This window comes from Aotus nancymaae, unplaced genomic scaffold (genome assembly GCF_030222135.1).
Source record: "Aotus nancymaae isolate 86718 unplaced genomic scaffold, 86718_ANA_hifiasm-v0.15.2.pri h1tg000067l, whole genome shotgun sequence".
NCBI lineage: Eukaryota > Metazoa > Chordata > Mammalia > Primates > Aotidae > Aotus > Aotus nancymaae.
The window spans coordinates 36226608-36242532 of NW_026988482.1; the positions used below are offsets into that span (position 1 = coordinate 36226608).

The window sequence follows — 15925 nt, forward strand, 5'->3', positions numbered from 1 at the left end:
ATTGTTTTCGCAGCAGTTAGCTGGTGTTAGCATAATGCCTTCCTGTGTAGGCTGTAGTGTTAGAATTCTCTTTGCAAGCCTTGTAATAATTTTCAGGGATGATCACTTTTATTATAGTATTTTTAGTGTAACTAGAGAGGCTTTACAGTGTGAAATCTCTTAAAAGGACAGTCAAAAACATATTGTGTTTCTTGTGGGACACAGTGTTGGGCATTTAAGTACCTAGCAGTGTTCTTGAGACAGATTCTATGAAATTAGAATTGTCCAGGTGATACCCAGTTCAAAGGTCACTTTGTATCAGTTCAAACATGTCTATATTGGTAGTTCATATTTGTGTCTTTATACTTCGCATATTTTTTGGAAAAACTAAATCCACCCCATTCATTTCTATGTTGTAGCCCCTCACACTTAATTAGGGGGTCCCAGTGGAGTTTCCTTTCTCTTTCTCTGAATGTCTGGGTGTATATTCCTTTCTCTGTCATGTGCAATGTGACTTTGGCAAGGTCCTAAATGGTTCTGTGCCTAGGTTGCCTGGTTTTTGAAATGGGAATGATGAGAGCATGTATCCTGGAAAGTTCTGGTGAGGATTAAATGAGATATTCCAGTTGAATGGATCAGCACCGTGCCTCCTGGTACATGGTAAGTGCTGAGGAAGTATTAGCTATCACCCGCACCATTACTCATTTTCTTTGCGAATTTTAGCAACTAAAGCAGAGCAGGAGAAATGGTAGGAATGGATTTTTTTCTTTGACATTGAGTTGGAGTTTTACAAAGAATTCCTGACTTCTTCCCAAGACATCAATTAAAAATCTTTGCTTCTGCCACATCTTTAGTCTCATTTTCCTATTCCCTCCACTATTTCATCCTGGGATTGATCATCTCTTCACTTTGTTTGTTATTTTATTTTGTTTTTTTTTGAGACAGAGTCTTGCTCTGTCACCCAGGCTGGAGTGCAGTGGCCTAATCTCAGGTCACTGCAACCTCCGCGTCTCAGGCTCAAGTGATCCTGCCACCTCAGCCTCCCAAGTAACTGGCATTACAGGCACACATCACCATACCTGGCTAATTTTTGCATTTTTTGAAGAGATGGGTCTTACCATGTTGCCCAGGCTAAGCTCAATCGATCCACTTGCCTTAGCCTCCGAAAGTACTGAGATTATAGGCACAAGCCACCACACCCAGCTAACATCTGTTTACTTTGGGTAAATTATTTTAATAAGAACTCTCCGGTTAGAGCATGACTATTAAAGAGAAAATTCCTAAATGCATTTTACAAAGTGCTTTTTCTCTTTCTTGCTTTTTCTGAAATGCTGGTTTGTGAATAAACCTCAGATATCATGTATGATTTCTGAAATGCCTAAAATCTGCAGACTTTTTTCTCCTCTAGTTTTTGGTTCCATTATGTTAAATATCAAAGAATAGATTAACCAGACTGTGAATGGACAGGCATGAAAGAAACACTCGAGGTTTCCACTCGCTCCTAATACCATCTATTTCTCTCACCTTTTCACTTAATACCCACTGACTGATTATGCAGAGGTGATATTTAAGAGCAAATCTGTTTAATAAACCTTTGTAAGTAATATTTAAAGGAGTGTTTATTTTTCAGAATTCACCCAGGATTTCTGTGATCTGCGGTTCTTTGGCTGTGCCACCTGGTTGTCCCAATTTGTTCCAGAGTATTTCACTGCAAATGCTACGTCTTTCTTGTTTGCTGCCTACAAATCAAAGGAACAATTTATTTCATTCAATTCTGCCTGATAGGGAAGCCCCCAAAGACACAAAACTCTTCAACATTAGTGTATTTATTTTAAAAAATAAAGGAAACTATCTTTTTATTCTCCTTCCTAGCCCAAGTTTGACTGACTGTATTGCAGAGTCATAAAAGGATTTAAATTCAGAGTTGAAAAGTCTCCTTGAAATTGATTTCACTCAGCTTCTTGTATACAAATAGAGATTGAGAGGGGGGAAAAATATTGAACTGAAACTTTCAATTTTGAATGTGAGCTTTCCAAAGTCATGAAACTGCTTTTCCATCTGAGTCTTCAGACGGATCTTACAGCGTAAGTGGTCAGAGCCAGAGAAGGTTTGTGAAAAAGCATAGCCAAAAAAGAGAAAGGAAACAAGCCCCACTTTTTTTAATAGCTGCAGTTTCTTCATCAGGAAAGGACTTTGGTTAAATAGCTCTTCTTCCCAAAAAGGCAAAACATTTTCCCCCATATAATTATTTTAAGAAATTGCTTTTAGAGCTATTTAAACAGACGTGGAGATAAGTGCGTTAGCCATCTTGATGTGCTCTAGTGAAAATTTTTAGGTGGTTAGAATTTTTTTAATTAAATCACTTTATTTAAGATTGTAATAGCCCTTTTAAATTATTTTCCTTGAGACTTGTATTGTGTTATTTCAAGTTAATAACTCCTCTTCAAGCAAAGCAAAATGCAAGGTATTTCTTCTGATGATTTCTTTCTGCAATTGAAGAGAACAAAGCCAGCCTCACTCTGGCTGGAAAGGAAGCAAATCTAACACCTAATAAAAATGGACATAACAAAAATGAACCTGTAGCCCTGGGATATTCTGACTAGCAACATTAAAGTGGTTGCCTGGGCGATACTAACTCCAATTCCTTTAGTTATTATTATTTTTTTTTTGAAATGCTAGGGACAGGCCTACATTGATTGAATCAAACAAAGCCGATGAGAGGGCTGTATTTGACGGGGAAGAAATGCTCCTACAGACTTGGAGTGAGGAAGAGAGCACTATATTTGGTATTGTTCTCCCTACTAGCCCCAAAGCCTGTTTGTCCCTGAATACACATGCATGGTTATAGAGCCATCCTGAACAGGTGCTAAAGACAAAATCTTTCTCACTGTGCAGACACAACTTAACATAGATTTAATTTATTAATTAGCCTTTACTTAGATTTGCTCACACCGACTTATGGAATAGTTCTTTTTAGAATTGTTTTCGGAGGCAGAATTGAAGTTGAGGCCATGATCACATACATGTTAAAACAAGGATAATTTTTTTCTTAATCATCACCAACATAAGGTTCCTCTGAAGTCCATATTAGAGGCTTCTGTACCTCTATAAGTATCATACAAGCAGGACGTTTATTTTCTTGTATGATATCAAGGGTGTGGTTTTATGTACTATATAGCTAAGGGGAAATTTAGTAATAACGTGTATTCTTTCCTTCTTTCTTTTCCTCATTTGCTTTGTGAATGCTTGCATTTGACTTGATTCTCATACCTTTTTTTCCCCATTGATTCTGTATAAGCAGTTCATTTTGTGACCAATCCTAAGTCAGATGAAGAAGGGCAAAGGTGAAGTTTGTAAAAATAATATCAAAAGAAATCTAAAAGCACGTTCAGTAGGTATTTGGCCAAGTGAATATAAATATATGAGTTGAATATGTGTTTTCCTTTCCAAACTGTTGCTTCCAGGAGCACCCCCACCCCAGCCCCCTGTGCACAGGTGCAAGTACACACTTAACGATGATTCGTCTTGACTCACCCTGGGGATCCGGAGAGGAGCCACTGCTTTCTGCTCTTGCCCTCCTCTCTCCAATCTGTTCCCTGCCCAGCAGAGTCATTTTTACAAAGCATATATTGGTAAAAATGTTCTAAAATTAGATTATGGTAATGGTTATCCACTCTGTAATTATACTAAAATCCATTATATCTCAATAATGCTGCTTTAAAGGAAAGCATATATCAGACCATATTGACTGCCACGTTGGTCCTTCATTGCCTTCCCAAGTTCCTTTATGGTCCTGAAGGATCCTGACTTCGTGAATCCTCAGTCTCCCACTTCTCCCCGACACCAGCTCATCAATATTTACCAGGCAGGCCTCCTCATGCCACCCTTTTTGCTGCCACAGCATCCTCGTGTGTGTGCTGTGTGCTGTTCCCCTATCTTTGAACCTTATCATCTCTCCCTGTGAACGCCTTCAACTAAAAAGAATTTCCTTTCTCCAAATGATGTTTCTTTCCCCGCCTCCTATCTCTAACTACATCCTTTCCCCACTTGTATTCTCTGTGGCTGTATCATGTTCGTTTCACTTCATTTTCATGTTGTTCAACCATGTATACAACTTTTGCTTTATGTATTTATTGATTGCCCTCCTCATGGACTGGAAGCTCCAAGAGGGCAGAAACGGTGTAGAGTATACACCATTGAATGCCATGGTGGCATCCTGCCATGGAGAGACCATGAAAACTTGCCTAAATCTTACCAAACTCCCTAGAAATTATCTTTGATCAGAAGGAGTTAGGAGCTGCATAAGCAGATGGTGAGTGTTGGAGGTGGAGTGGGTAGTTTGCTGACCAGAAGCACAAAGCTCGGGGAATAGAATAGACAGACAGTGATGGGCTGTTGAGTAGCTGACCAGACAGGATTCAAATGGTTTCTTAAACCTGACCCTACAAGTCAGAGGTCTCTGGGTTTACTCGGGAGACAGTTTTGGAATCAGGTATACCCCCATTGTGATATGGTGTTTTGAGCAAAGGGGTGTCATGATTGGAGTGTCCCCTGTATTTGACCCCCAGACACAGGGCCTAGAACTTGTGCATTCAGGGTGTTTTCTACCATCTACCATGTTTGGGGATGATCTTGGTAGATATTTTTGTTACTGTGAAGCTTATTCATCTCCAAGTTCTGGAATTATTAATCACCTGCTTGCTGCTGGCACATTTTGCAAGAGGTGGGGGATATGCTGAAGTTTTCAAATGGGTACCCAACAACATTTAAATAGGGCTTCTTTGTCCATTTCTATTTAAAAAGTACCTATTTCATTCAATATTTCACATGGAGTATGTATGTATAAATGATTTAACTATTGCAAGGCCTATGTTATGAAGCTTATTTCTCAAGGGTAAAAATATGTTAGTCACAGTTACACATTTTAAACAAAAGAAAATATGAGTCAAGATAATTTATTAATCAATGTGTCACTTTCTTATTTGCTTCCTTAACTCAAATTGTAACTTCATGTTTGCTTCTTCATTTTTATTTTATTTTTGAGACAAGCTCTTGCTCTGTTGCCCAGGCTGGAGTTCAGTGGTGCCATCACGGCTCACGGCAACCTCAGACTCCTTGGCACAAGTGATTCTCCCACCTCAGCCTCCTAAATAGCTGGAACCACTTCGCCTGGCTAATTATTATTATTATTATTATTTTGGTAGAGATGGGGGTCTTGTTTTGTTGCCTGGTCTGATCACAAATTCCTGGGCTCAAGTGATCCTCCCGCCTTGGCCATCCAAAGTGATGGGATTACAGGTGCTTCGCCTATTTAAAAAAAAGTTGTTTTTAAGGCTAATCCAGTGAAGCAGTGGGAGTAGAGAAAGAACAAAGAAATCTGTTACTGGTTGTGCTCACTTTGATACATATTTCTGCTTGGCATGAAAGTAACTTATTTATAGATAATAACCAAGGTTGTATAGTTGTAATTGGAATTTAGAAAAATCACTCTACATTTTCCTGTGAATAATATTGAGAACAAGATTTTATCTTAGACAATTGCCAGGAGTGGTGGAAAGACTAACCTAGACAACTTCTTTCTTTTGGAATCGTTACATTTTTAGTTTTATGAGGCTCAGGTAGAAATTTTTCACTTAGTGATGTTTATTTACCTTTGAGCAAGTGGAGTAGCTATTCATATTAACTCACGGATATTTTTATGATGCCTAAAATTCAACTTTGTGAAGAATAGTTGTAGTGTAGAGTCAGTTATACAGGATTGAGAGTAATATCTGGTTCAGACCTATGTGTTCTTGTGTAAGTAACATACCTTTTCAGAATAATTTTACCTAAGTACAGGACTATTGGAAGAATGACATGAGCCTGTATATTGATATTAATTTTAATAATGCCTTCCTCATAAGCAATAATTGACTTGACTTAGTAAATAACTTACGATTGGGCCAGGCCATGGGTGCAAATGCTGATGGCCTTAGGAACTCTTTAAGACATATAGAAGGCCGGGCACAGTGGCTCATGCCTGTAATCCCAGCACTTTGGGAAGCTGAGGTGGGTGAGTCACGAGGTCAGGAGTTTAAGACCTTCCTGGCCAAAATGGTGAAACCCTGTATCTACTAAAAATACAAAAATTAGCCAGATATGGTGGCATGTACCTATAGTACCACGTAGTTGGGAGGCTGAGGCAGGGAATTGCTTGAACTTGGGAGGTGGAGGTTGCAGTGAGCTGAGATCATGCCACTGCACTCCAGCCTGGGTGACAGAGCAAGACTCTGTGTCCAGAAAAAAAACAACAACCATATATAGATATTCATGACTCTTCTCTAAAGAACTACTTTCTATTCATATAGCATATTGTTGCCATTTGGGAATATGACCCAGCTCATATTCCAAACTATCTGTATGAAAATACAGATATTGGTGCTCGCTTCAGCAGCATATATACTAAAATCGGAACGATACAGAGAAGATTAGCATGGCCCCTGTGCAAGGATGATACGCAAATTTGTGAAGCGTTCCATAAAAAATTAAAAAAAAAAAAGACAAAGAAAATACAGATATTGGTGTTCTCTCCTGGGGTTTTCCACATTGGCAACTACAGTGAGTGAAACAAAAGTTCAGATGGGTGACTGCTTTCATCATGGTGGCCACCAGCATGCAGTCTCTCCGCTGTTTGCCATTTTTGTTGGACATTAAAGATTTAAATAGATGCCACAACTGTAAAATGGAAAGTACAGGTCTGTGGCATTTGATACTACCACAGCACTGTCCATCACTAATCTTCATTTTCCTGGTATTATAGATTCAAGAGACTTGATTCCCTGATAATCAAACAGTATTAAAATGGTCTGAAAGAGTGGTCGTTTTATTTCTGTCTGGTATTTGAAGCCGTGAGCCCAATTTTTTTTTTTAGGAAGATGCCTCTGAGAAAAAGTGAACCTGGTATTTTTCAGATTTTCATCACAAACATATAATGAACTCCATTATAAATCAGTTTTACAAGTGTATCTTGTGTGAGATCTATTGGAAAGTGTGTACTTTTTAATTTCTGAAGTTTTAAAACTGTGACAGAGTTAATGACAGAGGAATGACTCTAATGGTTTGTCCCTTTTAGCCCTCAGTTGTTTTTTTTTTTAAATAGATTCTGCCCTTTGTAACTGGCATTATTTTAGAGTAAAATAATAGAGAATTCAGTATTTTGTTCTCTGCCTGGCTTAGCTCATTTTTACAATACTGTTTTCTGTTTCATTTTTCCTCTAGGATACAAGATTACTGTGTGATTCCTCTTTCCCTTGAATTGCCTCTGAGTTTTAGTAATTTATTTCACTTAAAAAAATCATGGCTCTATATTAGGTCTCTTTATTCCTGTAAGATGATGAAAATAAAATTTTTCTTTGAGACAGTAAGTATATTTGAATATGATAAAATAGGTAATCTACTGAAATATAATCTATTGTGTTTGAGGTTAGCTTAGTATCACAAACAAGTAGAAGGATCATTTGCAATGCAGTAGTTACAAAGGAACACACTTTTTGATTCTACTTTGTGGGACACTCACCGAGCACATCCTACTACAATTGAATGAAATACAGGCACAAAGAAAATGAGCGGCTGATCAGAATATTTAATTACTTTTAACTGTAATTTGATACTTTCACCCATTGTAGGTACAAAAAAAGATAAGGATTTATTCATTTTAGACTATTGTGTGGGATTTAGTGTTCTTAAAGCTCTTTAAAATTTAGAGAAAATTGTGCTCGATGGAGATTTCACCATCCTGGAGGGATCTTTAATTTGTTTGTTGTATGTGCTGTTTTAATAGATAGAGCCTGCTTAACTGCTTGTGTGCCATTCTGGATATCTGTGTTCTGGATTTGGAAATGTGAGTGCCTGTTGCTTATTTTAAGTGGGCTCATTTTTTGGCAGTAACTCTGGCAGAAGAACTAGGACTCCGTGTATGAGAGCCATCCATCCGTCACCCTAAGTAATTTTCATTTTGGCACTGGAGAACCAGAATTTCTTTGTTCTTATGTTTTCAATTTTAGATGGAAACTGACCTATTCCCCCAGGCTTCTAAGTCCTTTGGAATGACCTAGAATTGGACATACAGTTAAGGAGAAATACCCTTATGTGTTACTATACTGTTTTGCTTTGATTACAGAATGTGCAGCATATTGTAAATGGGACTTTGAGATGTTCTCATCACAGACTTACTCTGCTTTCACTTTGCATAACCTTTGTCACAGAATCACTTTTCCCTGTAGGAGATAATGACATAGCAGAGGTCAGCTGGGCATGGCTGGTTCAATACAGTAAGATGAACCAGACCAGGCGCAGTGGCTCACACCTATAATCCCAGCACTTTAGGAGGCTGAGGTGGGTGGATCACAAGGTCAGGAGTTCAAGACCAGCCTGGCCAAGATGGTGAAACCCTGTTTCTACTAAAAATACAAAATTAGCTGGGCATGGTGGCAGGCAATCCCAGCACTTTGGGAAGCTGAGGCGGGTGAGTCACGAGATCAGGAGTTTAAGACCTTCCTGGCCAAGATGGTGAAACCCTGTATCTACTATAAATACAAAAATTAGCTAGGTATGGTGGCATGTACCTGTAGTACCAGCTACTCGGGAGGCTCAGGCAGGAAATTGCTTGAACCCGGGAGACAGAGGTTGCAGTGAGCTGAGATCACGCCACTGCACTCCAGCCTGGGCAATAGAGCGAGAGTCCGTCTCAGAAAAAAAAAAAAAAAAGAAAAGGAAAAAGATAAACCAGTGTTGTGGATGAATGCCAGGGTTATTTTGGAATCCTTTGTGGCCATGTATCTTCCTCTCTTGGTGGACACCTCCGATTTTGATTCACATTCATATATACAAATGCATATGCAAATAGACCACCTTTGTTTAAAAACGTAAGACATTCCTTGTACTCTAATTTCAATCATGCATTTGCAATCTTATACAAAAAATATTCTCTGTTGATATATTATGTAACAACATTTATTCATATGCAATATAGATTCAGTGACCCTTTCATCTGAGAGTAAAACTTGAGACATCTAGGCTGGGCTCCTTGGCTCACGCCTGTAATCCCAACACTTTGGGAGGCCAAGGCAGATGGATCATGAGGTCAGAATTTCGAGATCAGCCTGACCAACATGGTGAAACTCCATTTCAACTAAAATTACAAAAATTAGCCGGGCGTGGTGGTGGGCACCAGCTACTTGGGAGGCTGAGGCAGGAGAATGGCTTGAACCCGGGAGGTGGAGATTGCAGTGAGCCAAGATCACGCCATTGCACTCCAGCCTGGGCAACAAGAGTGAAACTCTGTCTCAAAAAAACAAAAAGAAAGAAAGAAATCTATGTCAAGAATGCTGTTTAATGTGGTATTAAGAGGAGCCGGGCTCTTTGTATAAAAAATGTTTAGCCTGCAAATTAACACAGAAGAGTTAACACAGCTTGCTCGTCTTTTTTTCCCCACAAGTCAATATTTCTGTGAAATACTGAGAGTAAGGATTACACAGAATCCTCCTGAAGACACACAGTTAGGGCAGATGGGATACACATCTGCTTTTTTATTCTCAGAATAAAAACATTTATTTTTATAAACTATGTCCGGTGGCTCTGGGAAATTAAATAATGCACATAGGAAACAGTTGCATTGATATCTTCAGTAGTAGGTGACTCTTAGGATATTTTTATAGGAAGAAATTAGGCCTTTGGGTCTGGAAACATTTTTATCTTTTTTTTGCTTCAGGCTGGAAATGAGGTAGGCTCAGTAGAAGTTCTGAGAAGGGATGGAGTTTGTGGAAACTCCCTGATGAAAATACCTGTCACTCATTTAGCTCTCTGCCTAGCAACCAACTTGACTTAAGATTCCTCCTGCTGAGTGAGACGTAAGCATCATTGGCTAGTTAATACTACTGGTTTTGAAATCTCCACTTTTATCTTGTCAAAAGTGGGAGACTCAAATTTTCCCGTATGATGAGAGTCACTGTATTCTTCTTTACTTAACCCGTTTCATTATTACACTATCCAGACTACTTACATTTGATATTCCTGATGCCGAGGTGTGTCAGGCCATGGGTGTGAGTGTGTATGTGTTTGTGTGTGTGTTGGTTAAAATGGCACTAGAGATGACCTCTTTGAGGAGAAGCATGCAGCAATGTACAGCATATACTGCTGGACTGCCCTGTCTTATGTAAGTGATATTCCAATTTCTCTCTGGGCTGTAATACAGCCAAAAATCCTCCTGGGCATGGTGGCTCACGCCTGTAATCTCAGCACTTTGGGAGGCTGAGGCAGGCGGATCACACAAGGTCAGGAGTTTGAGAGCAGCCTGGCCAACAGGGTGAAACCCCGTCTCTACTAAAGATGCAAAAAATTAGCCAGGCGTGATGGTGGGCGCCTATAATCCTAGCTACTCCAGAGGCTGAGGCAGGACAATCACTTGAATTTGGGAGGCAGAGGTTGCAGTGAGCCAAGATTTTGCCATTGCACTCCGGCCTGAGGGACAGGGCGAGGCTCTGTTCCACACACACAAAAAAAGTCCTCCTAAGCTTTTCACTGAAAAACGACTTCCCCTCCATAAACCGTAGTCGGTTTGGTGCTGTAGCACTTGGTAGACTGTATGTTTACATAACACCATGTCCTCCCTCTTGTTATTCACGTGATAACCATAGGCAGATTTACACTTAATGTCTATTCTGAAGAGTGAAACTACATATTTTCATAAGCATGCTCTGTTTTTAATTGTGTAATTAAGTTGCTGACGTAAGCGAGTATGTAATTTCACATTAAGGTGAGGATCCGTAAAGGCATTCATTTGCATAATTTAATTTTCTGCACAGAAGATATTGAAAATCAATAGCATGATTCATAGCCATACCATATCACTGCCACGCTGCCTTTGGTTGCCTGTTTGAGCTTAGAAGAGTAGAAAGAGTATTAAAATTGATTGAATTTTGGTGTGCTGACTCTGTAGCTTTACTTGGGAACCACAGACTGTTTCTATTTGCAAATCACTGCTCCTTGCCAATAAAATATTAAGTTGCTTAATATACTCTATATAAATTTTTTTTGACTGCTATTCAAATAGTAGTTTTAAAAGTTGGTTTTTTAAAAAAATCACCTCATCATCGATTAAAATGCATTTGAGGAGGGGACTTAAAATGTCATATTTTAAATTATGGGAGTGCCAGTAATAATGATAATTAGTCTTAGACCCTTTTGTTGTGCAAACATCATAGAGTGTACTTAGCAAACCCAGATGGAATAGCCCACTACACACCTAGGCCGTATGTATGGTGTAGCCTAATGCTGCTAGGCTACAATTCTGTACAAGTTGTTACTGTCCCGGATACTGTAGGTAATTGTAGCACAATGGTAAGTATCTGTGTATCTAAACATATTGGAACACATAAAAGGTACAGTAAAAAGATCTTATTATAATCTTATGGGGCCGGGTACTGTGGCTCATGCCTGTAATCCCAGCACTTTGGGAGGCCAAGGCGGGCGGATCACTAGGTCAAGAGATCGAGACCATCCTGGCCAATATGGTGAAACCCTGTCTGTATTAAAATACAAAAATTAGCTGGACAAGGTGGTGCGTGCCGGTAGTCCCAGCTACTTGGGAGGCTGAGGCAGGAGAATTGCTTGAACCCGGGAGACGGAGGTTGCAGTGAGCCAAGATCACGCCACTGCACTCTAGCCTGGCACCTGGTGACAGAGCGCGATTCTGTCTCAAAAAAAAAAAAAAATCTTAAGGGACCAGCGTCATAGATGCAGTTTTTCATTGACCAAAATTTTATCACGTGGTGCATGACTTTACTTGATAATGCTCTTACAGATAGGGAAGAGGGAGAAGTCACACGTGATTGACATAGATGGAATAAAATATAGTCACCTTTAATGAGTAGTTTATCTATTAAAAAAATAAAATCTGGTGCCAGTGTTAAAAGTCTTGCCCTGTGCATTTCTCAACAGTTGCTTCCCTAAATAATTGCTTATTGGTCACTCGGGGCCACTTCCTTCCTGCTTCATGTATTAAGCACTTGCTGTTTCCGATAGGTGGGAGTGGCTAGAGAGAGTCAGTGAGGTTCTGGGTGGTGGTTTTGCCTATGGCTTATGTAAACACTCACATAACATCCACAGATATACACACATGCTCTTACCGTCACTACCCTCCAGAATGCAGAAACCATCAGCTTTTTAATCATTCATGTGTTCATTCGTTCATTCCCTCTCTGCTTTTTTTTTTTTTTTGAGGTGGAGTCTTGCCCTGTTGCCAGGCTGGAGTGCAGTGGCACGGTCTCAGCTCACTGCAACCTCCGCCTCCAGGTTCAAGCAATTCTCCTGCCTCAGCCTCCCAAGTAGCTCAGAATACAGGTATGCACCACCATGCCTGGTTAATTTTTGTATTTTTGGTATCGATGAGGTTTCACCATGTTGGCCAGGATGGTCTTGATTTCCTGACCTTGTGATCTGTGTGCCTCAGCCTAGCCCAAAGTGCTGGGATTACAGGCGTGAGCCACCGTGCCCGGCTGCCATTCCCTCACTGTTTATGAACACATACCATGTGCTGACCTCCATTGTGGGTGGTAGGTTGACAGTAGTAGTTCAGGAATATGCTTGTGTCCTATTTCCAGGGAGTTTAGAGCCCTTCATATGCCGTGCAGCATGCCCTTTAGAAGCCAGTTTTCCTGCCCATTCTAACCTTGCTGTGGATAACCAACACTGTACCTTAATACTTTGGGTAGTGTGAGGAAGGCAAGATTAACCCACTTTCCTTGGGATGGCCCTGTCCCCTCTTTCCTTTTGTCAGTGGTCGTATGTAGCAGACATACCTTTTACTTCTGTCTTAAGTGAATTACCTTTAGACAAGCAGTCCTGCTGCTCAGCTCCAATTCCTTATACCACGGTGTGATGTATATGTGTGTCTGGGGTGAAGTCCAAGCATAGGGTTGGTTGGTTTTAAAGTAGCCCAGGGTTAAGAGTCAGAACTCTAGTATAACATTGGCCTTTTCTGGATGGAGAAATTGATGACCAAGAGTTCAAGTGATGGTTTAAAACACACCATGGGTGTCGTTTGAGGATCTCTTTTGTACAAGAGAGAGAAAAATGTCCTTTAGCGGGTAGAACTGGTTCCCTGTAACTACAGACCCTCGGAGAGGGCTAGCTTCAAATCAGCTTTGTCCAGGGTTTAAATATTTTATTTTAGTTACTTTATTTAACTTTATTTATTAATTTTTGAGACAGGGTCTCGCTCTGTTGCCCAGGCTGGAGCAGTTTGGCGTAATCACCGCTTACTTGAGCCTCCCAGCCTCACGCTATCGTCCCACCTCAGCCAGCCAAGTAGCCAGGACTGTAGATGTGTGCCACCACACACCCTCATTTTTGTATTTTTTGTTCAGACAGGGTTTCGCCATGTTTCCCAGGCTGGCAGGGTTTAAATTTTGTCCACAGAATCGATTTATCAATTTTGGGCCCCCTGGCTTGGTTTTATTTTTAAGGTCCTCCGTTGATCCCTTAGTAGGTCCTCAGCCACCCCTCTGAGGCTTCCACCTTGTCTATTACCTCCAGGAAAAAAGAATCTCTCTGATTGGCCAGTGTGCCTATACCTGACTACGTCACTGGGGCCAGGAGAATGGTTGAAAGTGATTGACTGGCTTAAACCAAACAAGGCCCACCCCTAGAGCTAACAGTGATGGTGGTGACAGGAGTTAGCTGTCCAATCCGTGACACACAGCTAGGTGGAGTGGGGATATGATTATTACAAAATAGATCCTCTACAGCAAATTTCCACTATGTTGTCAGGCATTTAAAAAGCACTAGGGCTTAGGGTTGGGTGCAGTGGCTCATGCCTGCCATCCCAACACTTTGGAAGGACCCCAGGTGAGAGGATTGCATGAGCCCAGGAGTTTGAGAGCAGCCTGGGCAACATAGGGAGACCCTGTCTCTACAAAAATAAAAAAAATCAGCTGAGCATGGTGGCGTGCGCCTATGGTCCTAGCTACTCAAGAGGCTAAGCTGGGAGGATTGTTTGAGCCTGGGAGTAAAGTCTGCAGTGAACCATGATCTTGCTACTGCACTCTCCAGCCGGGGCAACAGACCAAGACCCTGTCTCAAAAAAACAAAAATAGAAGCAGTATACGCCTAATGCTGAATTAGGTGCTCTGCTCACCATAACTTGTTTTGTTTTTATAACAATCCTAGGAGGCTGATATTTTTAAGTCCATTTTATAGTCAAGGAAATTGAGGCTCAATCACATACCCTAATGGAAGCCACATTTATTACTAACATAGTCAAGACACTGTTTTACTCACTGTTTTAATGGAAAGAGGAAAGATTAATGGAGAATAATTATTTGTAAAATGGATTGGATAGAAGGCACCTAAATCTTCCTTGTATTTGAAAAATGAGTAGAGAATTTTGACATGAATTTTCACTGAGGACCAATGAGCAGACATAAATGACATCAGGTTTACTTTTTAGATGTGTGTTTAGAATTTATAGGATTCTCATTTCCCTCTAAAGGGCTCACGTCTGTGGAATACCTTTTATCTTGCATTACATCTTTTAATGCTAGTCTTTTTTTTTTTTTGAGATGGAGTTTCACTGTTGTTGCCCGGGCTGGAGTGCAATGGAGTGATCTCGGCTCACTGCAACCTCTGCCTCCTGGGTTCAAACAATTCTCCTACCTTAGCCTCTCGAGTAGCTGGGATTATAGGCGCCCACCACCACGCCCGGCTAATTTTCGTATTTTTAGGAGAGATAGAGTGTCACCATATTGGCCAGGCTGGCCTTGAACTCCTGACCTTAGGTAATCCACCCGCCTCAGCCTCCCAAAGTGCTGGGATTACAGGTGTGAGCCACAGCACCCAGCTGCTAGTCCTTTTAACTGAAGTATAAGCATAAAGTACTTTACAGGTTTCTCATTTTTCTTGGTGACTCTCACATTGTTAAAAAGGCTAATGCCGTCTTAGTGATATTATTCCACTGGCTAGTTTGGAATACAGAATGTGTTGTGTTTTTCTGAAAATTTTGGGAAGCCATATATTCAATACGTATGGCTTAGTTTTTTTTTTTCTTTAAAAGCACGCTTGCTTTTGTTTTGATGCATTTAAACATTGTCATATTCAGCTGGGGTATATTGTTTGCGTATAATTCCATTACACTTTCGATTTTGGGCACCTGTGATATTTGTCTTCTTACACGTCAGTGTTTTCAGGTGTGGGCTCCCAGCAAAAGAAATCCGCATCCATGAGGTAGCTGGGAGGAGAGGGCTGTGAATGCTGTAGCGGGGGAATGGAAGCTCTCCGTAATGGGTGAGAGGAGTGTTTTTGTTTTCGCTTGGTGGGCTGAACTAATTTTGAGATTTCAAATCAATATCACGAATCACAGTTTCTTTTCTGGGCATTGTGGGCTTTGGAAGCTTTCTTGTTTCGTATCTTCGGGCACTACAGGTGACTGTTGGTGGTGGGAAGGATATGGAAGACTGGTACTAATCACAAGAGCCTCCTAGGTTTCAGATTGTGCTGTGTTTGGGTGGTGGAAGCCCTGGCATTGATGCAGGGATGCTTAAGTGTGGTTTTCTCATCTACTGCATACCTACTGTGTGACCTGGGACCAGTTACTTTGTGTCTCTGATCCTTAGTTCCTCCATCTGTGAAAGAGATAGAATGACCCTGGCTCTGTAAAGATCAAATGGGGCCAGAGGGTCTTTACACATAGGTCATAATCTTATACATGCAGTTGGACCCGAAGTCTACGAGTTAGTTGTATGTATGACCTTGATCAAGTTAAAGATCTTTCAGTTGTTGAAGCTTCAGTTTGCTTATCCATAAAAGGGCCCCGTTATTGGGATCACTGTTTGTATAGCTTGGTGATGTTTTGTAGATCAAATAGGATAATGTATGTAAAGTGCTTAGTGGGCCACATTTCTTGGCACAAAGT

General features: G+C 40.6%; 1 protein-coding gene and 1 non-coding gene across 3 annotated transcripts in view; both read left to right on the top strand.

Annotated features, from left to right (window-relative positions):
* Nucleotides 1–15925, top strand: part of PTPRG (protein tyrosine phosphatase receptor type G) — a 765140-nt gene that overhangs the window by 182886 nt on the left and 566329 nt on the right. The gene's annotated exons all lie outside the window — the stretch shown is intronic.
* Nucleotides 6397–6503, top strand: LOC135270899 (U6 spliceosomal RNA). Its single transcript, XR_010339053.1, has one exon. It is a non-coding gene; the product is annotated as a U6 spliceosomal RNA (small nuclear RNA).